This window comes from Pteropus medius, unplaced genomic scaffold (assembly GCF_902729225.1).
Source record: "Pteropus medius unplaced genomic scaffold, Ma_sr-lr_union100, whole genome shotgun sequence".
In the NCBI taxonomy this organism is placed as follows: Eukaryota; Metazoa; Chordata; class Mammalia; order Chiroptera; family Pteropodidae; genus Pteropus; species Pteropus medius.
Genome location: NW_024354499.1, coordinates 11,568,114 through 11,594,697, shown reverse-complemented (window position 1 = coordinate 11,594,697; position 26,584 = coordinate 11,568,114).

The window sequence follows — 26,584 nt, the reverse complement described above, 5'->3', positions numbered from 1 at the left end:
TTCCTAGTTTAGCTGCTTCAAACACTAAAGGAAGATTATATCTCAGTCAATAATTTACTAACTGAACACTTGGCTTATGTAATTTTCAGGTTTGACCCAGTTAGCACACCTAGAGCCAGAAAGCATAGCTTCCCATTCATGAATAATACTCCTTCAAATATATATATATTTTTTAATTCCGGTTTATTATAATTATTCTGTTGCATTGCTCTGATATAGCTTGGGCGTTCTTTATTATTTTATATAAAGGAGGAAAGAGAAACCTACATGACTTGTTGAAGAGTTGAAAAAGATAACACTATTAATCAATGGCTGAGCTAGATTAAATTATAGCAAACATTTCATAAACTCACATGTTTATACTGAGGGCTTTTGTATAAGTGAAAAATTAATAGGATATACTTATTTAGTAGGGACTATAAGTCATGTATAATATGTTTTATTTTCCTATTATTCTTAAATAAGTGAATGAAATAATGCATAATATTTTTATCCTGTCTCAAACAGGATATATTTTCAATTCATATGGCAGATATTTAGCAAATTATTGATAATCTCTTGCACATAAAAATAATTTTTATATCCTTGAATAAATAGTTAGTATTATTTTTTTATGCAAGAAGCTCATTTTAAAATGTGATGTAGCCATGATGCTAACTGTGGAGGATATAACTTAATTCATCCTCTTCAAAGTGGAAGGTTTTAGCTAACGCTATCCATTGATTTTCCTATGTCCAAAACCTGTGAGGTATCATCCATTAACAGTATCTTCCCATTAATAATGGTCACCAAATCCATTGGTTTTTATTAAATATTGCTCCAAATAACTTTGTCATTATGTTCCTACTGCTTCCACCTTCATTTTGATTCTCATCACATGAACCACTGGAAAAAATCTCCTAAATGTTTTTTTTTTCCTCGAGACTCTTCTTTTTTCAGGCTGTTCTTCACTGAACTGTATGAGTTATTTTGCTTAGACACAAATTAAATCCCTTTTTTAGTAGCTTAAAGTCAATGGGACATTTCACTATCAAATTTAGTCTATGCACGCTTTTCATTATCTAAATTAATTCTGCCTTTTCTTCATTTCTTCATCTGCTTCTTTAGTGCTTCCTTCTACCTTTGAATTTAAACCTTGAGCCATTTCTAAATATGTATAACTTACTTAGAAATGGCAAATACAACATGCTTCCTTTTCCTCTTCTTTCCTTTATTCCCTTTTTTCCTGCTTGGGCTCCTCTTCCTCTTGCAACTTCTATGCTTTTTGAATTTCATCCACTTGGAAGGCCAATCCATGACTTTTTTGGTTAGAAAACATTTTTCTTTGAAACTCTGCTCAAATTTTGATTTCACCCCCCCCCCAAGATTTCTGTGGCACACTTAGGAAAAATAAACCCTCTCCCTTTTGTGCAATAAATGTGTCTTATGCATATTTTGTGATATATGTCATTATGGATTGTATGTTGATGTTGCTTTTTAATCTAGTCTCCTTTTTTTCTGCTGCTTGAACCACCTCTACCAAATCAGAACTTAATTAAATGCCTAGTACATGGCTGGTACCCACCCAAGAGTTATTGAATAAATGTATGGAATGACACATAGAAAAAGAAAAGACTGAACTGAAGAAAAAGTGGAAAAGCCCTCTTTTATCAGTGAACTCATTAAACAGAGTAGCTCAACAAATCTGCAAATCAAGTCTCATTTGTACAGCTACAACTAAACTTTTCTCTACCCAAGAAATAATTCTATGTATCACAAACATCTTTATTTTGCATGGTTAATACTGTCAAAATCCAAAAGAGGATCCAAAATGGATTTAACACATTTCTGGATGACATAGCAGCATTACAATTTTTTTTTTTCATTTTGTAAACAAAGATATCTTAAGTAAAAAAAAAAAAAGCAAGATGCAGAGTAAGAAGTATAATGTGCTATTATTATTTGTATAAAGAAAAACAAAATACATGCATATGTATAAGTGTAAATGTGTTAATTTATATATATATAGAACAGCTTTAAAAGTTATTACTTTTGATGTGAATACTATGTCCTAAGCCAGGAATAGAGGGTGATTTATTTTTCACAATATTCACGGTACACTCTTTCCTAATTTATTAATTTTATTTCATAAAAATATGTACATAAACATTTAACATGGAAATGTTTGTGATATAATCAGCCAAATTATGTGGAAATAAGAAAAAAATAAAATATTAAATAAATGGATAACTTTTTAGATTTTTTGTGCATAATCACCCAGTTTACATTGATTACTAATAATGTTAGGCTTACTCAGGTTTAATTTTAACAGAGCTACTAGATTTCCTAAATAAACCAAGAAGCTATGTTTTGCTGATTTTTCCCTTTGCAAATTAACTAAATCCACTCATTTGACAAATTATTCTGTTACCATGTAGATATAGTTCAAGCTTTCACCTTTAAGGATAGTGAAGCAAAATTATTGTTTCATTTAATCTATACAGGCAGCTTTCATAGATAAGTTACTCAAAACTAAATGATTTTTCTCCAGCACATTCATTACCTGAGTTGTTGTTTTGTTCAAGTCCTTTGTTCATTTGGTGGAATCAGACCAAGTGAGAGAGTGGAAATGTCAGAGAGAGAAGCAAGATTGTCCTGACTAAAGATAAAAAAAGAAAGAAAGAAAGAAAATGCTGTGTGTTAACTCTTCTATCAGTGGCAGATTGTTCCCAGAAGAGGCATATTTCAACATGAACTCAAAAGTTAACTTCTGAGATGATTTATAAAGCAGGAGTAGGTCATAACTATCCAAAGTAAATCCACTGAGAAGTATTGACAAAGCAACCATTTCCTACCCTTTCATCACATCCTCATGCTTAAATGGAAATCTATTCTTCTCAGGAGGACACTATCAGACTGAACTGTTGATCCTTTGAATGGAGTTATAGCTTTGCTGGTGTGAACCCATTCTTGACAATAGTTTGCTATTAGCTATGAATCTCCATTTACCTTAGGAAAGCTGTAGTTTTTGAAGCACTAGACACTGCACCTGAATAGTTTGCTATTGACAACAAATCTTTAACAAAAAGAGTAAAAGAAAGAAATCTCCCCAGTTATAATAATAGTAGTTTAGACTAAGTATAATATTGGAATCAATAGAGAAGGCTGAGTCGTTGGGCTTGTTACCACTCCTTCCAGAAAGGATAAACTCACTGACACTTCTTGAGTCAAACTTTCCCGTGTTCCTCACCTTTTTCCTTTGATATAGGCTTCCCTCATACATCTAGCTATATACTGATCCCCTATCATGTCTCAGAACAGCTTCAAAACACAGATACAGCAGGGAGAGGGAGAGGGATCCTCTAGCCAAAACTTACTGAGATAAAAGATCCAAGTTCATGGCACCAAAAGCTGTCACCATTGGGGTGGATTGGAGTTCAATGTAGCCCCAATGGTAGGGGTGGGGAGGGAGAAGGATAATGATAGCACAGAAGTGTAGTTAGCTTTTTTCCTTGGTTCTTCCTCATTGTCACAGTGAAGAATCACAGGTCAGTGAGATTTAGAAAAGATTTATTGAAAGTATATTTTAGAAAGACAAAGAATGTTCCAGGAAGGCACATGGTCCCAGCTCTGTAACCACAATAACCAACAGAAAGGGGCCACACATAAAAAAAAGCCTAAAAAGGCCACAAAAGGGCAAAAAAGAACACAGAATTGCAAATGTCTGCATTTTATCTGGGCCATGATGGGTATTTCTAAAGGCATTCCTAGGTGATTGGCAAGTGAGGTCACTTTGATTGACACTTGGATGCTTTATAACTCTTTGCCTAGTGTACATGTGCTTATCTAGAATTCAGTCTGTTATAATTAGATTCATGAACTTCCAGGCATAAATATAACATTATGATGACAGTATAATGAGCCTTAAGTTGTGGGTAGATTAGGGTAATTCCTTCCATGGAAGAGTCTGTGACCCGATTAAACCAGTTAAGATTATGGCCCTCTTGTCCTTTGTCTTTAGGGATGCAGAAAGGATTCTTTAACTACCAACAGGGTGCTTTGTGGGCAGTCTTTGGGCTGGGCCCCTATTCCATTCACCTCTGACTAGCTACCTAACACGATGACTTAGATAAGTAAAATAACATTGATTTAGTGCCATATGGGACTGTTCCCTGACTTAAGATCACTTTTGGCATTCAACAAATAATTTTTGAATGTCTGTTATGTGCCAAACACTGAGCTAGTTATAGAGAAGACAAAAAAACAAGGAACATACAAATAGTGTGGAGATAGGCATAAATAATACATTATAGAGCAGTTGTATGGTAGAGTAGTAAATAAAAAAAAAAACCTAGAAAAGTATTTTATATGACAAATTGGGTAGTCAGCAAAACTTCTATTTATTCAAAGATAAGTAGTGTGTTATATTGTTTTCTATTTTCCCATTGTGTAATTGTGTTTTATGCCCTTAGCTTTATTTAAAAAATTTCTCTGTATATATATATTGTAAAACACATAGAAACACACATACACAACATATGCACACACATACCCATTTAAGATATATGTTGTTCTTAAAAATAATGAGATGGTATTTCGACATATATTTTACGATACAAATAAAACAGGTAAAATCAGTCATTGACTATAAGCACAGAAAATTAATTAATATGTTCTAGCAGCTTGTTCTGTCTACTACTGAATATTTCAAAAACAGTATCAAAACTGGTTTATTAAATGAGTAAAATGAATGACTTTTCTATGAAAATTAAAGAGCTATCAAGCAAAATCTAAAAAGTTTTGAGGACCATAAAATCATCAAATATAATAATATATTATACATGCATATATTACATATAATCTCCATGATTATTTCTGGTTCACTTTGCTATCTATGTAAAAGTTAAAATATGTGCTTATTTCCTACAGTGGTGAAATGCAAATAATGATATCCTCTTCTCAAAGAGAGTAATTCAAGTAGAAACAGAACTATATAGTGGGGGAGCTAGCTTCATTTAAAGCTCAGATGATCATAAATGGCTGATGGAAGTATAACTGTACCCCACAAGCTAGGCCCTCTGCTTATCCAGTAAGCAAAAGCCCCTGCTTTCTTCTAAAAAGCTAGTTAAACTTTAGATATCTTTACCTGTTTCTTTTGATTGCTAAGAAGTCCCAAACTATGACTTCAGTAAGTTTGCAACAAGTCCTTAGGCCAATACTCCTGACACCCCTCCCCTAACATCAAACAGAAATTTCAGAAAGCTGTAGATAACATCTTAAAGCAGTCTCTTTGCTTTCTCATACAAGGATATATATATCCTTGTATGAGAAAGCAAAGAGACTGCTTTAAAATGCTATCTACAGCATATATATATATATATATATATATATATATATATATATATATATATATATATATATATATATATCATGTGCCAGACATTTCAAAAGGCCAAAACTCAAAATGTCAGAGAGTTTGGAGTAAGGAAAGGTTTATTTATTTATTTATTTACTTAATTTAATTTTTTTTACAGCATTTCACACTTTCATTTCAGGAAAAAAGCATTTCGGATTTAACCATTTAAAAACGTAAGGTTTTTAATGACTATGTTTTAAACGACTATGTTCCCAAACTAAGGGCTGGATGGCCTGCTGAGAAGAGAGAAGATCTTTAGAAATGGCTGTCCTTAGTGTCACCCAAGCAGCTGCCCCCCAAGGTGTCCCTAGCTACCCCACTGCAGCCTCACTTGTCCTACTGAGGTGCTCCGGGTGCCTACTCGTTCCTACGCATACACAGGCCCTGGGGCTTCCTAGGACTCAAGAGAAGCTGAGAACCTGGTTTCTGTGGGCCAGGCCCTGGTTTAGAGGCTGCACGAGGCTGGAAGAGGGGACCTCTTTTCCTGCCAAGCGCCTTGGCCTGGGCTGAGGGCAGGGACATCTAGATAAGCATGCTCCCTGTGAAAGGTTTATTGATGTAGAATGCAGGGCAAGAATATGGGAGCCCTGGTGATTCCTCAAATGCATCTTAAGAAAGTACAGAGTTCAAGTTTCTTTCAGGTCAAGGGGAAGAGAAAATGGGAGGAACTGTCTTTATAAAAGCTTAAGCCCCAAGCAAAATTCCTCTAATGGTTAACAAATCTAAATCAGGAGCTATTAGCCTGGAGTCCGCAGCAACAAAGCAAGCTTGAACAAGTGGGAAACAGAGAAACTGATCATGACTTTAGTTACAAGGCTACCCTTCTGCATGTGGTCATCCAAAGAATTCCAAATGTCTACAGTAAGTCAAGATCTTATTAGGAAGGTGAAAAACATGAGAATTTATCATAACTCCCCCCTACCATTCCCCTTTCCTAGCTTAAAAACCCTTAACTTGGTCCGATGAGTAAGATGGATTCAAGGTATTGTTAAGCCTCCTATTTTCTCGTTTGCCTTCTTCTAAATGAATAAGCCTTTCCTACTCCAACTCCTGACATTTTGAGTTTTGGCTTTTTGAAGTATTGGGCACATGAACCAGAGAGTTCAGTAACAGGGGCTTTAACTGAACACAGACTTCATTTCTTTAAGATAGCTTTTTCTCTGATTCAGACAGGCTTTGCATTATGACGCAATTGCTTTTTCCTCCCTTATCCTTCCAACTTGGTATGTCTACTCTCTAATCACTAAGCCTTAGGACTTAACGTTCCAGTCAGTGTCAAATCTGTTAAGAATAAAGCCTCAGGCTGATGACCATAGGGACAATAAATTTCTGTTAAACTAAGAATAACATCTTGGCTTTAGGTGTGTTTCAGCCCCAGACCCACTGAGGTGGAACAACCCACTAGCCACGGGACCGGACTGACAGCACCATGACTGATTACAGAACCCAAGGGACATGATGATCAACTATTCCAGCCCCGTCCAATGGCACCTAGAATTCCCTTAGTTTCCATGACTAAAGATTTTTCCCTATATAATCTATCCCTTCGAGACACTTGGGGAACCAGGTTTTTAAGAGCGATAGCTCTCTTGTGTCTTCAGGACTTGTAATTCTCTAAATTAAACCTTTACTTTCTTTGCTGTAAAATCTTTATATTTCATTAACTGGGACGTGCACAGGCAGATGAACCCCTTTTGCTTTTGGTACCTGTGATTAAAAGGTATTCAGAAACATATATTGTATCTATGAGCTATTCTAGAACATGCTAGTGACGAGGAATTTTCCACTCAAATGGTTAACCTTGTAAATCAGCTCTTTGTTCTGCTTCTGTAAGCATGCTTGCTGCATAGGCCAAAGGGTAGAGTGATTTCAAAATCAACTGAAGACTCGCCCTCCCCTTTGATTGCTCTGTCTAGATAACAGATGTATTGCCTAAGTTCCTGTTTGAAAATCTCATGCTCTGTAACTGCCTGTAGCCCATAAAAACTCCCTTGTTCCATAACTGACTGAGGACAAATCAACCAATCAGCCCATGCCAACTGTAACAGCTATAACAAAGTGGATATAAAAGCAAAATAGCTCAGGGCCCAGATCTTCAGAGTGCTAACTCTTCTGGGACTGCCAGCATAATAAACCTGAGTTCTCCAACTCTCCGAATGCTGCTTGGTTTCTCACTAGTCTTGTTTCATGACATTTCTGCAACACTAGTACCGTCATGGTTTGAGAACCAATAATGTACATAATAGAACCAATAGTGTATGAGATGTGAACACTTCTTTTAATAAATTTACAAATAAATTTATTTGGAAATATAAGACTAATACGGTAAACAAACAAGCAGTACTCAGTTGTATTCAATGTTTTTTAAGTGCTCCTGCAGTGCTGCACAAAACTTTTCACCAAAATGCCAGTGACAGCAGAGAATAATAATACATAAACTCAGAGTGGTACATGAGGCAGAGGAAGAGATGAAGAGAGAGGGAGGGACGTAAAAGGAGAGAGAAGGAGAGAGAGAGAAAGAGAGAGGGGGAAAGAGAAGAGAGAGAGAAGGAGAAAAAGAGAGAACAGAAATATTAAAGAATATTTTTCTTTTTGAGCAACATTGTTAAAAATGTGTCAGGAGAAACAGGTTGAAAAGAATGAACATTAGCTCTTATAACCCTCTCATGTTTCTTATTTTATTACTCCTAAATTCTTTCCTCCAACAACCACCGGTAATTAGATATAAATCCCTTACTAAGAATGACCTGAAAAAAAAATTTAAAAAAAAAAAAAAATGACCTGCTGGTTGACCTTTAGCATTTGCAAAGAAATAAGCACCAAAGAAAAGTGGGGAGTGAAGGTAAGTTTTTCAATTTCCAACCATGTCTGATGTGGTAGGAAGTTCCTCAAAGCATAGATAGATAGTAGATGTTAAAGAATCAAATAAAAATGTATTGAAACTTAATTTTTTTTATACCCTGGAAATTTGGGTCAAGTATTACGTTAAGGAAAGCTTGTTGGGGAATATTAATCACAAAAAAACAAAAAAACAAAAAAAAAAACCTCAATTTAAGTGCTAACATCTGTAGATTGAGAGAGAATAAAGGAAGAAAATCAGAAGAAAGAGGAGATTAGCAGAGCCTCTTTGTTTTGATTTGCTAATAGTTTCTGGTCTGAGGTGCTGATTCATTGTAATACCCTTTGGATAGTTACCTCCATTATGTTCACATTATGTTTTTCTGAATTAAATGCAGATCTTGAAGCAATCTTCTCAATTCTTTATAATGTGGTCCTGTAGTTGTCAAATTTGTCTTGGTTTAGGATTACTTGAGTTTTAAAAAATAAAGACATTTAGTCCAAAACCCAGGCACTTAGTTTGATAGTTGTGAGATGGGACCCAGGAATTTACATTTCTAACATATACTCATGGGATGCTGATGATACTGGTACTGGAACCTCAAAGGACAACTGCTACAGGGTAATTTTTGCAGCTATAAACTAGGCATATACCATCTTGGGGCCAACTGGAAGTTACAATGCCAAAGACTGTATTTGTCCAGTTCCATAGATCAGTCTGCTTTTTTTAAAATAAAATCACGACATGCAAATCTCTTAGTTAAAACACTTTAAAATGTAAAATTTATTTAATCCTGGACCATTGTTTTCACAAATAAGAAATAAATTGATACCAGTGACACGTTACAATCATTACCAAACTAAAGGGGGTCTAATTATTCAGTAGTTGGCAGCCAAGATTTTAGAAGAAACGTACTTTATTGGGTTTGGCAGGCAAGGACACACCAGGGGTGTCACTCCTCCAAACCCATGTGTCCCTGAACAAAGATCAAATTTGTGTTTATTCAGAGAAATCATGCATAAACATCAAGGTGAGCCTCTTTATTGCATGTATAGGTAGGGAGCCTCTTTATTGCATGTATTGTTAGAAAACTACCTGTACATACACTGTATGTTCAAAAATGGGGGAAAATCTTCATCCTGGGGGGACATTTTAGTATTATAATGAGAGTATAATGAAGATAATTCATGGAGAGGTCAGTATAGAGTCTTCAGGTGATTTGAGCTGAATTAGCCCCCTGGTTCTGCAAACCATCCTGGGCTTCACCAAGAGTTCTGGTGATTGTCAATGTCAGGGATGGGATAGGTATGGAAGAAAGTTTAACTAAGTCTCAGGTCTACTGTTAAACTCTTAGCAAGTGACAGGATGTGGTTGTAATGTAGGGAGGAGGCAAAAGAATTAAAATGTTAATCAAGCCACAATCAGAGACTGCAATATGCTGATCAGCCCCACAGCCAGGCCAGAAGGACACTTGCAGAACAAAGGAAGATTTCTGCTGGGATTGATAACAATCCATTCCCCACACTAGTGAAGGGGAAACAGGAAGAAACTGTCATTCCCTACGGCTAAAACCATGGGGAACCTATGGATTAAATTCTGGGAACTGTCAGCAGGCCTTTTGCTCTACATATTCTTACCTTTTCACACCACATACTCTTCTTAATCCTCACTATATGTCCATATCAAAGGAAATAGGAACTAAAGAATGACGTAAAATGAATTACCTGAATACTCAGGGTCTCTCCCAGTGCCTTTGCTCTGTCTCTCTCTCTGCCTCTGAGAGGAGACCATACTCTGTAGAGTGTTACCCCTTTTTTAATAAACTTTCCTTTGACTTTAACTTCGTCATGTGTGTTGAATTCTCTCTGCCAAAGGACCCTCTTCTCTCAATACAGGGGTTGATCTCCCCGTCACTTGGGGAAATTTGCCGTCCTGCATCAGTTACATAAACTTTATAATATTTAGAGTGATCGAAGTGAGTTTACAGGTTAATCTAAGCAAAGGTATGACTTCTAAATGAAAGTCTATGCTAGGCTACTTGCAAGGCTGCATATATATATATATATATATATATTAGGTTGCAAAGTACCGGTCTTTGCTCATGTCACAGCAACCAAATTAACTTCTGACAATATAAGATTGAATTCTACTTATGTAACAGAAATATTCTCAAAATAGAGGGACAAAGGTAATAAAGAATACCAGTACTTGCGATGAGTTGTACTTTATGACAAAAACCATTCCATTACCTTTAGGCATCTCAGCATTATTTTACCTAACTTATGCCATCTTCTCTGTATTACAGAGACTGGAAGCTTGGGAAACACATTTCCCAGATTCCCTTTTTCTGCAGGGCTCTGGTTTATATTGTAGCAATGAGAGGATTTTGCACAAGATTTGGAAGAAGGGAAGACATTACTGCTCTTACAATGGCATGCAGGTATCTGGCCCACCAAACACAGGTATGAACTTTGGTGGAGAACAAGTGTGCAACACTTTGGTAAAGGGAAGAGGTAAGGTTTTTGCCAGTGATTTTCTATGTTCACTCAGTTCGATGCTTTAGGCAGTTAAGATCACCGCAGGGTGTTCTCTATAGGTCTCGCATTTCCTTAATTGCTGCACAAGAGTTGAATCTTTCTTACAGTCTAATGGTTATTGCAGATCATTTTTTAATCTTCCGATTTTAATATTGTCATATATTTGACTGTGGAGTCTATTCCAAGTAAAATATTAAGGGAGTCTACTTACTTGACCATCTTATACCAACGAAAGCTAGTTGTATACAGGTAAATGGTATTGTTAGAAAACAAAATCCAACTGAGTAAATTTCAGGATCTAATTAGTTTTATTCAATGAATCATGACTCAAGCAGCAACCCATTTAGCAAATGGAAAGGAGCTTCTAGTAGCTCTACAAAATGAAAGGTGCTTAAAGGCATGAAAGGGGTGGGAAAATAACGTTAAGAGAATGAATTACTTCAGGAAAGGTCACTTTCCCTTAGAGGAAAGAAGGGGGGTTTATCAGGTGGATGACCTCACTAGTACAAAACAGGAAATTCCAGATTGACTGTTTAAGATTACATTGCTGAGAGGGGCTGAAATTGCAATTAGGTTAAGTATTGTCTTGTTCTGGTTACATGAGCTTAGCATAGTTACTTCATTTTGAGCCTTTTGTCTCTTTTAACAGTATTCGACAAATTTAACTTTAGTGATATTTAAAGTTTAAAGGTCATTGTAATCCTGGTGACATAAATAATGAATTATTACTATTCATTTGTTTCCTTTGGAGCAGTTTTAAGATTTTTGGTGGCAAATAACATGTACTTGACTTAAACTTTCATTTGATACCATGTTTCCAATTTTGAAAGTTTCTCTCAGCTTTAATAACTGGTACATACTTATAGGTAGATGAACTGGGGATAAAACTTTGGAAATCACACTCACAGTTCATGTTTTTTTCTTTTTACCTGCACTAATAGCTCCGGCCTTTTCCACCTTAGAATCATTATTTGATTTCTGAGAGAACATGGTGTTTAGTCCTTTGTTATGAGTCAATTTCAGAATATATACCCCCAAAATATTTCCCTTAAAGACACACCTAACAACTTACCTAAACCTTTTCAAAAATTCTAGTTGAGTACTAGAATGCACAATTTCTTGAGACTTACAATCTTGATGGGTACTATTTTTATATTGCCCCAAACTATATCCTTCTTAGACCTTGAGATACTTTCTAAACCCAATATCATGGATAAGGTATGACAGCCTATATTTCGAGATTAGAAAACATAAATTACTTAAATCTCTAACTCAGGAACACGATCATAAACTGTTATCTTATGTCCTCAGTTTCTTTGGTTACATTACTCTTGTAGTGTTAATGGATAGTAGGGTCCTCTCTTGGCACGTTGTCCAGGTTCTTGATGTCTTGAACAAAGAATTGAGCAAGACATCAAAATACAGTAGAAAAGAAAAGTTTTATTAGAAAGGAAAGTACACTTCTAGACGTGGAAACGGACCTGAGCAAAAGAAGTGTGACTTAAAAGGCCTGGTAACAAAGACTTCAGGGTTTTTAATCTCTTTTTGCTATGGGTAGTTACTTTTCTTAGAGGAGTGAGCTTCCTTGATTGACAGCTAAGATTGACAGGACTCAGTGATACATCATTTTGCCTTCTACGCATGTTTGTTCCCAGAATTCTGTCTGTTATGATGATATTAATGAACTTCCAGGCATATGCATCATATTATAATGAGGCTCAGGTGAGTTGAATGTCGTTGGGGTTTTCATTGTGCAGGTACGAGTGACTGGCTTAAACTGGTACCTAAATCTCTGCCTAGTGATTTCTTCCTGTGAGTTAAAAAAATGCCTTCAGGCTTGCTTAATTGTGGGTGGATTAGGGTGGACCCCTTCTAGGATAGGATGACCTCAGTGTCTTTGCAGGCCAACCCGAAACCCCTAACTAACTTTCCTGCCTACCTCTTTTCTAAGAGCCATGAACTCCCTTATTATTAGTATGGATGTTGAGGGATGAGAGGTCTCTTCTTCCATATCTGCTTCCTGCTGAGAATGGCCATAGTCCCTGCCTACAGGGGTTTCATGGAGCTCTTTCCCTTCCTACCTCAGTCAGGGTGGAGTCTTGGGTTTCCTGCTGAAGTGCCACCTCAATCCCTAGACAAGGAAAAGAAAATACAAACTCGTTATTTAAATCATACATCTATTAATTTTTATTATTGATTTGCCTATTAAGTGAGTAAAGGGAAACAGACTTGGTTAATACATTTCTTAAAGAGTAAAAAGAAAAACCTTTGGTTTAAAGTCCCCTCCCCAGACTCTAAGGGCCTTGCCTGGCTTAACAGGATCTGAGTCCCTAGGACAATTATCAGGATTTGAAGGAGAGGGCCTTTTTCCAAAGAAAGGAAAAAAACTTAACTAGGTTTACTAAAAAGATTAACTCTGCAAGAGATGTCCCATTTCATTTCCTGCTAAAAGATTAAGAATTTACAAGTGATGTCTGTCTCAGTAGGACCACAATGCCTAGACCAAAAGGTTGGTTTGACGGTGACATTTCCTGAAACTAGTCAATCTGTACAAATAACAAAGCTTGAAGCCTGGTTTCTTTGTGTGTTCTAGCTGCCACAAACTGCACTGGCTCAGACTGATCTGGAGAAGAGATTTGAGACATGATTCTATCTTGAGTTTGTCAGTAATAGTCTGTAATTCCTGGGCAAGGTGATTAGGTACAGCTTCATTCAGTTTCAGTGTTTAGTTCTGCAAAACAAAACTGCTTTCTAACAATAGATGAGAACATCCATCACAAGTATAGCATTTTTAATACTTATAATAATTTCACAATATTTACTTGATATGGACTCATTTACTTTTGGAAACTATTTTTAAGAAAAGTCTTGAATGGATTCTATTTCATTGGAACAACCCTTGCTTTTACATACTTATTCTATTATATAATTACAGTAAGACTGATATTCAATCAAGGATACACTGTTTTAAGTAAACTCTGTACTCCTACGCAGGAATTAGTTCACAGTGGCCCCTCCACAAAGGTAATCTAGGCCAGTGATGAATTACTTTCAAATAAATTCTGCCTCTATATGGCGTACATATAACTGACTCTCATAGAAAGCTATGCACTTCAAGATTCTGACTTGCATTTACTGTGACAGTTGGATTTGAATTAATTGTCATATTTCACCAGATTTGCTTTGGAAATAGCTGCAGAAGTTTCTGAAACATTTTCATATATCTAAGACCAGTGCAGAAAATATGCTATCATTCAGCCACTTCACAATTAGTATTTGACACCCTGGATTAGACAATAGAGGAACACTGTCACTCAACCCAGGACTAACTTTCTTCTTTGTGTTGACCTTTTCCTTAAGACAAGTGCCTTGATGTTTCCTGACATTTGGAACAAAAACTCAAAAAATAAAATATAACCTAAAAAGGTTAAAAGTTTTCTAAAATCATGTCGTGTAAAATGTTTAGATCTTGCTAAGTGACAGCGAAAAGAACTCTGGGTACTGTTAAAGGCAAACATTCTCTTTCCCATTCTTTAATGCAACATTAAAATGGTTCTAGTTTAAAACAAAAGTCAGGAATGAAAAGAGATATCGTTCCCATAGCAGCAACTTGTTATTATTCTCTGTAGATGCTTTGTGAGATTAGTAACCTGTCAGCTATAAATAAACTCAAGTATCCAAAGGATTGTGGAAGGAGACTGATATTGTTATGCAAATCCAAGCATTATCTATATGAGGCAAGAAATAATTTTAGTTTGATTAAACTAAAAAAGAATTTTCTGTTTGTGCATCTATTACTCAATATTTACCAACCCCAAATCCAACCTGGGAAAATATTTTTCTCTTGAGTTTGTAGTAAAAATCATTCTCTATAAAATCTATATAATTCCTATCTTCAGTACAAAAATCACTAAAAAGAGATTGATTTATTTATCAGTTGGTCTATAAAGTAAACAACAAATTTGATTTATGTTCTCTTCTTATCTGAGCAGCCAATTCATTCAGCAATATCAAATGGGTTTTGTAGAAGACATGCATTCATTTGGTCATTCATTCACCGGATGTTTAAAGGTTGGATGTTTAAAGGACAAATTGATGAATGAATGGATGAATGTCTCAAAAAGGAAGATAGGAAGACCAGAGATTATGGAACATACGCCAGCCCCATAATACCCTTGGTAAAGCAGAATACGTGCCCTCCTCCTGCTCAGGTCAAGTGACTCCTACTCCGCTCCACTAAACCAGAGCATTGTGGGTGAAAGGGAAGCATCTGAATCTGCAGGAGTGTGATCCCAGAGAAGCACAGAATACCAGTAATGAGATGAAATAGATTAAAGATGAGGAACTGAGGCACTGATACAGGATCCAGCTGATACAATGGCGGAATTGGCAGTAAAAACCAGATCTTTTGAATGAGGCCATAAATGATAGAGAAGGAAAAAGTGGGTTGAGTGGCAATGGAATAAAAAGAAGTTCGATTTGGTCAATGAGCCAAAATATTGTGCTGTGCTGGAAAGAAAGTGTGGTTAGTGACTACTGGTCTGTTTATTTTCTAGGCCATCTTTTTTCATGGAAGTTAAATAATATATATGAGAGAGAGGGTGCAAAAATTAAAATGGGAGGAGTCCATTAGGCATAAAGGAAATCAAGAAATAAGAAAGGGAATGCCACCTATTGTAAGTAGGATAGATCTGAAAGAGGTGATGGTTCAAAATATAAAATATTTCATTTAGAGTTATGTGAATTAATCCACCAACGGTGTTTGGGGATTTTTATTTTGCTTTGTTCTAGTTTATTATTGTTTTTTCTTTGCTTCCAAGTTGAAAGAAATTGAATGCAGACAAAATCATCAAAGAAAAGTGAAGAGAAAGTAGAAAAGATGTTTTTTACATATGAATTGTAATTCTTGATTCTACTGAGGTTAATTTACTTCATCAGAGCTCTTAGTAATACGGCCTTTTTTAGCCAATCCTCGTACGCATTTATTTATGTAGTTTTAAACAATCAGGAGGGATTTCTAAGCTTTTAAAAACAAGTTTAGAAAGGTTTAAAATAAATAACTCTATGAGAGTGGTATAGGAGAAACAGTTTCTTAGAATCATCTGCAAAGATTTTTTTTTTAATGTATATAGCATCTCTCTTCTGGCATATTCTGAGAGCCACTTCCCAATTAGTCCCACCCGTTGTCAGTGGCTCTCAGTTCCCTGATGATCCACTGTTACCTATAGAAGTAGATAAGGCCTTGAGGTACATAGAGTGGAGAGAAGGTGGGATGGAAATATTTAAAACCTAGCTATTTTTTTTGTCCTGAATTCAATATTAAAATGAACAATTAATAAATAAAATAAAACTTTTAAAAAATTGATTTATTTTTCTTTAAATCCACAATCAATGACATAGCACTATCTTTTATTAAGTAATTTTTCTTTTAGCCAAACCATCTAATTCTGGCTGGTATAAAGATGGGAAATAACATAATAACAATTTGTCTTTCTTAACAATTTGTTCTAAGAATAACACAAATGAATCAAGCAGAAAAATTTTAAGAGGTAATAGAAAATAGAAGTGGATCTAATGATGAATGCATACCGAATTGGATGGAAACAAGTTTCTAAGTTCCAGCTGCTTTTGCCATGTCAGAATGCAAGTCTAGCATTATCAGAAAGAAGCCAGTTATACAGATTAATGTAAAATCTTACATTTAAAAATATTAGTGATTAAATTATCGCTTTAAAAGAGCTATGCTGTTACCTATGAGCCATGTAGGGACTATTGGCTACCAGTTTTTAACCTCTGCGTTAAGAAGATAAAAAAAAAAAGTTTTCCTTCATTTTTGTCTCATTTTGGCTCTTGCAGGTAGCTACCTAATTTGAGTTAGTTGTATAACAATAGGTATGTATGGATTCCAGAATGATACCATTCAAAGTTGGCTGAAGGAGAAAACAGATATACTTACTCCGATCTAAAGAAGTAAGTCCTGATTTTCAAGTTTTGTTTTGTTTTGTTTTGTTTTCATCAAGTAAAAAAAAAAAATTTCGAAATGAATTTTGAGGACTTGTCAATGTCAAGAACATTAAAACAAAACAAAACCAATGAAAATGCCAGATACAATTACTATAATTATACAAAAGGGTTTAAACATCTTTTATCAAAATGTGAGCAATCCTTTGAATAAAAAAAAAAGGTATCATTAACAATAATTGCAACAAAAAGTTCTCCTAACCATTTCTTCATTTTTTTTTTCCCCCACAGACTAATGACAATTTAGATACCGTGACTGTTTAGAAACCTCTGATTTCAAACTTCCAAATTATCACTCTAGATTGGTGGTTTTCAACAAGGAGCAGTTTGGCCTCACCTACGTCCAGTGGCCAAGACATGAAAACTATCCTCCAAGAGATGATTGGATAAAGAAGATGTGCTACCAATATACAATGGAATATTACTCAGCCATAAGAACAGATGAAATACTGCCCTTTGTGACAACATGGATGGATCTTGAGATTATCATACTAAGCAAAATAAGTCAGACAGAATATGTTAAGAACATATGATTTCCCTCATATGTGGGATATAAAACTTAAAGCAACAAACAAACATGACAAACAAACAGAGATTCATGGAGATGGATGTGGATTAGTGGTTACCAGAAGGAGGTGGGGGAAGTACATAGGGGTTAATGGGTCAAATATTTGGTGACAGAAGGAAATTTAATTTTGGGTGGTGAACACACAATGCAATATACATTATTGAATTATACACTTGAAACCTATTTGATTTTAACCAATGTCACCCCCAAAATTTTAATAATAAAAAAATCAAATAATAAGTCAAATGAAAAGTAAAATTAAAACAGAGAAGATTTAATCAATGGATTTATGACTGCCCACTCTGACATAAAGTTGGAAAATCAGTCATCTAACTTGTTAAGCTTTTTAAAAATTTTCTGAATATTTTTTCTATTGATAAAGTTTACTAGTCTTTTCTATCTTAAAGGAGAAATATATATGTATTTTTTAAATGTGTGTGTGCATGCACATGTGTGTGAAACATCTATTAAATTAAATATTTCTGAGGTGAGCTTTTTAAAAAAATTACTAGTCTAAATTTATAAAAAATGTGAGTTCCAAAAGAAATAGTTTGCCCAAGACTCAGATAGTTGAAAAGAAAAGGTTCCCAAGGGGTGTGTTTTAAAAACTCTGTTCTAGAATTTCTATGATATTAATTACCAAACAGAATTGGTCTGTCCATACTTGATGGAAAGCCTTATGAACAGCCAAAGACATTCTCATAACCATGAGCTGTGTAAAAGCATGTACTTTTGGAGGGGAATATAAATATATTGGGTTGCTTCAGTCCTTAGAGATTGTGAAGGGCTAATAGAACAGCGAGGTGATACTGATTTATTGCAATGCTAAATAGCATACCAGGGGTGTCTGTGATCCAGCTCTGAAAATACAAAGCTAATCTAAGGCCAAGACTCCTGAGGACTATACTCTAGCTACAAACATGGACAGAATTTTTGATGTCACCTTGTTTTCTGTAGTTCCTGCATCCACACATAATTGAATATCATGCTGGGTTGTGCAAGCACAAATGCAGCTCTTCCCTGACTGTAGCAGCAGGTGATACTAAGTGCTTTGTAACTGCGTTAGCACATCTTAGCAAACCCTCTGTGCTTAATTCCTCTGTGGAGCAGAGTGCCTAGTTCTGGGTTAGTCTGTGTCCATTGCAATGTACTTTTTTTTTTTTCCCCACAGAATATGTAATTTACTTTTTATTTGAACTATCTGAATGGGTTTGACAAAGCTGCTAAACCTCTCTGAATCTTAGGTTGCTTCATTGTAAAATGAGAAAGCTCTACATGATTTAAAGCCTAAACACATGTAAAATCCTGTGTGTAACTGTTCTATGATAAGAGAAATTAGCTAACACTTGTGTTTAATGTTTTAATTACAATTTAGTTCAAAATCTATTTATGAGAATTAACAGCAAGGTCTTGGGGGGATAATTTTCATAGAACAATGAAGCTGACTGACTCTAAAAGATATTCTATCTCAATATTCTCAAATTCTATCTCAAATTCTTTTCCATAGAATTTTCTATAATGATGAATAGATATTTTATATCTGTGCTGTCCAATACAGTTATCACTAGCCACATGTAGCTATTCAACTCTTGAAATGTGATTAGTGTGAATGAGGAACTAATTTTTTAATGTTATGTAAATAAATTTAAATTGAAATAGCCACCCGTGGTCAATGGCTACTGTGTTGGACAGCACAGATTCTAGACTCTATTTCTTAAAAATTGACACTGTATGAAATTATGAGGCAATTGCTCATGTGGTATCTTCTCAATTACACTTTAAAAATCAAAAACAAGAAACACTTCGGATCTTAGTTTATCTGCTTTCTGTTATTTAGTATCTCTATGCCAGGGCCGGTAGTAATGACTTGATGTAATATCTTACTTAGGACATGCCCCATGGACCTCAAATAGTTCATTATCTACTAAAAATGACAGGTATTCATATTAAAGATCCTATGATGGTCACACATAGCTTGATACAGGTAAACATAGCATGCTACTGGGATCCAGAGAAAATCACTCACACCTAACTTTAAAAGGAGATGCTCCTCCAAACAGGCAACTTTTGAATTGAGTTCGAAAAATAAAAAGAAGTAATGGGATGCAATTAGTAGAAACACTTCCAACAGTAAACACATTGAATTCCTGGATAAAAGAAAACAAGATAGTTTTAATAGAATAACCGCCTACAAGAAAATAAAAGAACTTTTCAGCTTTTTAAAAAGGAAAGGGAACTGACAACTAGATCGGTAAAGACATGATATTATAACACTGTCGACACTGAACTATATTGACCCTGAAGGTTATTGCTCTTCGTAATCTGAAGGCTTGGGATTTGGAATCTTCCCAGGATACTAGACAAGGTCATAGGATTGAAAACAGAGACATTCCATCAAGCCAGGATCCAGTAAGAAAAGGCTATGCCCTTGGTGAAAGGTTGGTCTAGCAAGAGTCAACCAAAGGCAGTAACTCTCAAACTTGGCTGCACATTAGCATCACCTGAGGTGCTGGCAACCAAACAAATGCACAACAAAGGAACAAAACACAAAGATGCCAAGGTGTCTCACAGGCTGATTAAATCAGAATCTCTGTTGATATCTATTTTTATTTAAAGCCCCACAGGCAATTCCAAAGCGCTGCCAAGTTTGAAAACCACCATTAGAAGTGATACTCTCTGGGAATTTAGAACCCCTAAATATTATGCAAAATTGGGATTTAAATATATTTTGATGTTTTGAACAGAAATCATAATCAGAAATACTTTCAATAATATTTTCCCTAAATTTTTGATACTTTTGGAGCTCCTGGAAAAAGCACCCTGAAGGAATATTCCCACACTTAGGATGTCAGAAATTCCCACAGATAAAAGAATTTTTTCCAAAGTTGAACTAAAAACAACAATAACAAAAACACACAACTAATAAATAAGAAATCTTAATTAAAAAAATCTACAATGAGCAAAGTCAGAAATAAAGGGCAAAATTAGAAATCCAAGATTTCAAGACAGTTGAATGATAATTTGAAGGAATATACAAATGATCTTTGATAATGATTAAAACTATAAAAAGTAAGGAGAACTTTAAGAATAACCCAACATTATTGAAGGTTTATTTTGTGCCGGGTTGTGCCACGTTGTACCAGGTACATTCTGTGGGTTTAGTGTTACACGTAGCATGATGAGTGAAAACAAACAAAACCAAGAGGAAAATATTTTTTAATGATTTTTATCTTTTATTTTAAGCTTTTAGGTAGAACGTGGCTTTCATTGCATTGTTGCTAAGATAATTTTGTTAATGTATGTTTAACAGATAATTTTCATGGTATTTCAAAGAAAAAAGCTTAGAATTTATAAATTTGTCACTCAAAGAAGGAAGCCATGAAGCCACCAAAATTATCAGAACAGTGTATAGCCTCCAGTGTTCACCCGAACGTCCTGTTAGCATGACTTACAAATATGACTCCTAAACGCCCTTACACCTTGTGATTCTCCTTTTCCATTGAAGACTGCAACACCAACAAACTTGTTTAAATAGAGACTGAATATGTTCGCATGCAGGAAAAAGCAGCCAAAAAGACAGCATAGTTGAACTTTTAAATTAATAGGGGATGCTAGGGAAATAAAATGCTTAAAGGGGACGTATTGGTTTTTGACAACTAATGTCCAAATCTTTTTCTCTCTTTGTTAAGTGTGATGTGAATAATTTTATGTATCTGCTTGGCTAGGCCTTGGTACTCAGATTTTTGCTCAAAACCCATCTTAATGTCTCTGTGAAGATATTTTTTAGGTAAGAGTAACATTTAAATCAGTAGATTTTGAGTAAAGTAGACTAACCTTCTGCCTCCAGAAGAATTTGGCCTCCCTATTGCCTTAGGACTAGAGCTGCAACGACAGATCTTCCTTCAGTCTCCAGACTATCAGCCTCCCCCTGCAGATTTCAGACTTGTCAGCCTGCACAATCTTGTGAGCCAATTAAGATTAAATAAATTTTAATCTCTCTCTCTCTCTTTCAATTATATACACATGCGTGCGCACGCACGCACGCACACACACACACACACACACACATACCCTACTTGTTCATATATCCTATTAGTTTTTAGTTCTGTTTCTCTGGAGAACCCCAATACATATGGTACATTGTATATTGGCTATATTTCTTTGCTGTTTTCTATATGTATATCAATTTATATTTGACTTTGTAGTCTCTCCTGTTGAAAGTGGAATGTATTTCCTACTGCATAAATTTGTGCTTGGTCTTGTAACTTGGTTTGATCATGAGCTCTTAACAGATGTAACTCCAGCAGAAGCTTAAAATCACACTTGCTTGACTGAGCTTGCTGTCCTGTGCTTTTGCCATCTCCACCAGAAGGCCATGTGGACTAGCCCAAGGAGAATTGGAGACACATGGGACTGATTTCGGTCTCCTTTTAGTAATGCTGGCTATCGCCACTAACCATAGCTATCATGACAGAAAAGACCAAGGGAAAGTTGAGAAATTAAAAAAGAAAAAAAATCTCACAGCAGAGGAATTTTAAAACTAAGAAAGAAACAGATTAGGTTTTAAAAGAGGGAGAATGTAGTTTGTAATAGAAATGGCTAAATACAAAAGCCTCTTACATACCACTTAAGATTTCGGGAGAGTTTCTCCAATTGCTAAGTCCCATAAAGCATTTATATGTTGTACTATTTACCTGTATTAAAAAATTTGTAAAAATTGCAACAGTGTTATGTATTCTATGAAAATTAGAAATTACGTGAGAAAAAAGTAAACATACATATTTAACATATATGTAATATCTGAAGTTGCAATGATTTGAGAAAACTGTTATAGACATTGAAGGGTGTATCTTTTCATGTATTGTTTTATGTAGCTATATAGATATGCTTATGAACAAAAATAAAAATAGATCATACCTTTTCCAAATTTTGACTTTTTTAAATATAATAATATATTTTGAACACATCTCTCCATTTACATTATTTGACAGAGCATTTTTTATGATATACTTCTTATGCAATCCTTATTGTGGAACTACTTCTTTTTCAATTTGTTAAATCTCAAAAAAAGATCTCTGTAAATTTTTAGATGTCTAGTTGGATCAGAGGATAATTTAAAAAATATTTGTGTATGTTTTAATAATTTTCTCAAAGTGTAGTTTTATAAATACAAATGTGATGCATAATGCTCACTGAAGTTATATTTTTTAAAGGCTTCAACAGAGAAATATATAAAATGAAACATTAAAGAACTGCCATTCTCCAACACATTCTCTTACCGTCTCTCTTTTCACCCCAACGCTACTAATATTATACTATTTTTTAAGTATTTAGTGTGTACTCTTTCAATCCTTTGTGCTTGATTCTATGTAAATGGAGTATCTCTCTTTTTCTCTTCCTATATATGTGTGTGTGTGTGTGTGTGTGTATTACTGCATGCACAGAATTTGTCATTCATAAAAATATTATTAATTGTAAATATTGTCTTTCAAACAATTCAGATCATGGGTATCTTTAATAGCAGTATATAAAATTTTAATTGATCATTTTTAACTGAGGTACAATATTCAATGTTATAGATTGGTCCAGTTTTATTAGCTCCAACCCTGCTTCAAGTAATTTTTTTAAAAATTTATATTAGGAGGAATTAGTAAAGATATTTTCCAAAGATTTTAGATTTGAAAGTTAACGTACATCCAGAAAGTAGTAAGTTTTCTCTTATTTTGTTGAGTACAGAAATGTAGTCATAAAAAATATAAAATACTACATTGATTTATCAAATGTTTCAAATAGTAATAATATGGAAAATTAAATATACATAAGGTGAAAAAATAATATGATGAGATGACAAGCTATTTTAATCATGGTCTCTCTGAAGAACTGCCCCTAACACACCCACACACGTTCTGTGATTCCTACGGTGCAGTGACATTTAAAGAGCCATTAGCAATAGGCAGAAATAAATGAGTGAACTACAGTGTTAAGGGCACCTCCACATACAAGGGTTTGAAAGGCTACAGCTCATTCCGTAGAACTGCTTTCTTGATAGCAAATACTTTTTTCTCTGCCAATTCTCAATTTCTTTATCTATAAAATTGTAATAATAATAGTAATATTTGTTTTTTGATGAACTGTTGTGAAATCCAACTGTTAAGAATCTGTATGATAATGCATATATAAACTAAGGCATCATCGAAGTATAAGATCTTGCACTGAAAGTTGCTATATGTGTGTATGTGTATATATAGATGTATATATAGATTAAATGATGTAGATTATAGTAATGCCTACACTATATTTAAGAGATTGTTCACTTAAGATTTTCCAAAGCAGGCTTCTTATGAAATGTTCTGTTCAGTGTTATGTGAAATATATATCCATGTATGCATCACTTTTTTGTTGTAAATTTTGGCTTCTATTATAGTCACTCTAGCTATTGAAAATCTAAGTGTTCTGGAGGTAGTTTGTGGTGGTACAGTCATTTTCACGTGACCAGTTAACAAATATTAGTAACACTCAGTAAATTCCCTCCTCAACTCTAAAATTTTGTGTTTCCAAGATGAGCTCTAAGGTAACCGAAGGCATATATGGGCCATTTGTGAGGTTTTGGTAGGTGGAGATCTGATTTCCCTATCCTGACCTTCTCTTATTCCAGTGTTTTTGTTTTTGGTTTACTTGCATTTTTATTTTATTTTTGGAATCTTCAGAAAGTGCAATTTGCTAACTTACCCATTAAAAGCCCAGGGACAAGATTTGTATATTTGATGCTTTCTCCTTTCCTGAAATACGAAGGATTTTAAAAATATTTCTTGTTTGTACTAAAGAACAGGTTTGTAACTCACACTTGATTGTGCTGACTTCATCAGATTTGTAAGAAAGCCATAATCTATTATCGCCATCATCATTTTTACTTCTAGATTAAATATGTGTATATTTTCTGTAACTTATAATCCTTACATATCTAGAAGTATTGGTATAGATTCCAATAATTATGAGGTCAAGATGCAGGATAGAGGATTACAGAAAACATTCTATTTGTTAATATGACTAACAGTACAGAAGTAGCATTTAGCAGACATGAATTTATTATTGAAAGAAACTGGGATAATAAAAAACACCCAGTGAGTAAGTGAGATTGAGATGGACAGAAAGGACATTTTTATAAAGAATGAGAATAAGTCACAGGGAAGAAATCTCATGTCTAGTCTACAAAAACAGGTAAGTTAACATGTTCGGCCAAGATGGACTAGACTGTCAGTAGTTATCATCCACAATATTGTTGTTAAAGCAATTTAAAAGTGAGAAAAAGATATTGGTCGAACCTTAGAGGATCTGCTATTCAGAAAAAGGAGGAGATGAAGCAGTGCGGAAATCTGGGAAGCTAACGAGCACCTTGAAGAGTGGATTTCCGCAGGGGAGTTTGCCAGATGAACTCGCTTATTGTGTACCATTTTGAAAGTTTACACTAGGAGAAGAGTAATTATGTTTCTCCTTTCAAAGAGCCATCATAGGGGGGTATTAATGCACCTGAAAATTGCATAATGTTTCCTCAATTATTCATGCAAAAGCATTTTTTCAGTGAGCGTGGCAAAGGAAAACAATTTATAGATGTACAGGACAACTTGCAAAATGAACATTAGACCCTACATTAAAGAGAAGAGCCATTTAGAGAGTGTGCATCCTTTAAGTTCAGAAAGACAGTGTAAATAAACCACTTCACACATTCACTCTGTTCTCGATCGTGTCACTTGATGTACACTCTTGGCACAGTGGTGTTATCAGTCATGTTAATAGGTTGGTATGCTAAATGATTGTGTGTGAGGTTTAAATCATTATTCCCCAAAATAGTTCAAGCATCCATTGCTTGAAATTACTTTACTTATTTTAAATGACTCAGGGTAGATTTACATTACACAATTGCATCGAGATACTCTAATTTGAATGAAAAAGCAAATATGGAGTTTTAACTTGTCAGGAATTGGACCCAACTTTAAATATGATCATTAAAAACATACAATTCATTGGAACAACAACATTCACGTTTGCAGTGACCTGCCTTGAGCATTTCTCTCTCAGCCAGGCAGAATACTTTACCATTCTTCGAAGCTCTTTCATTCCTTAAAACATTTCTTTGGACTAAATGTCTTTCTTTGCAATACTACCTGTGCTATCACCCACCAAAATTTAATCACCTTTCCCTATAGTTAAATGATTATAGAACATCTCTCTACCACTCCGTATACAGTATAACTTTCTTCCTAAATATGTTCTGAGTACCTTAATTGGACTTATTATACTGATATTGTTATTGTTTATTTTGTTTATCTAAGACTATAAGCCCCTTGAGTTTTGGATCTTGCCTAATTAATCTCCAGATTCACAAAGTTTAACACAGGGTCTTTGTAAACTACTAGTAAGTATATGAATTAAATAAAGTACAATTAGTTTTCTTGATTTTGGCTAATACCAAAAATCAACAAAAACAATTTCTTAAAATGATTTTATATTGGGTGCCATTAGTTGAGTGATTTTGCCCATCACAAAAGCAGAGAGTAGCAGGTTAAATTTTTTAATTTTTGAGTTATTCATTTGTTTGTTTTAGAATGAATTTGTAAAATAATAGTGTATTTAGCTTGCTCAAAAATAAGGAACTTGGCTCTCTGAAAGAGCCAGTTTCTACTTCTAGGTAACAACATAGCAGAGGCCACAGTCAATTGATAGCATTTGACCAGGTGCTCCTGAAACATGACCTTGGACAAGAATGAGCCACCGCTTCCACTCTTGTGCTTCAATATGTCAAAACAACAAATCTCAGGTCCTGTTTTGATGTCAACAGTTTTGACTTACAGAATTTGGTGGAATTTTTCACTAACCTATCATTTGCAGGTAGATCTTCTTCCACTCCTGTCCTTCACAAAGAGATTAGCGAACTATGTAATAAAATAAACTATGTAATCAAATAAAATATTATCTAACTAATATCAACATTACTTTTGTGGTATTTAATTCAGCCAGAAATGATCACTAACCTAAATTTAGCATGGTAAGTAGAAATTTACATGTTTCCAAATAGGCTTTAATAAAAACTAAGAATTTATGTATATACTATTATTTTATCGCCCATGTATGAATAATAGACATGAACAGAGGCATTAAGGATATTCTTGGAGGCCTGAGTTCAGGAACCATCCCTGACATGTATTATCCCATGCTTGGGGCCTTTA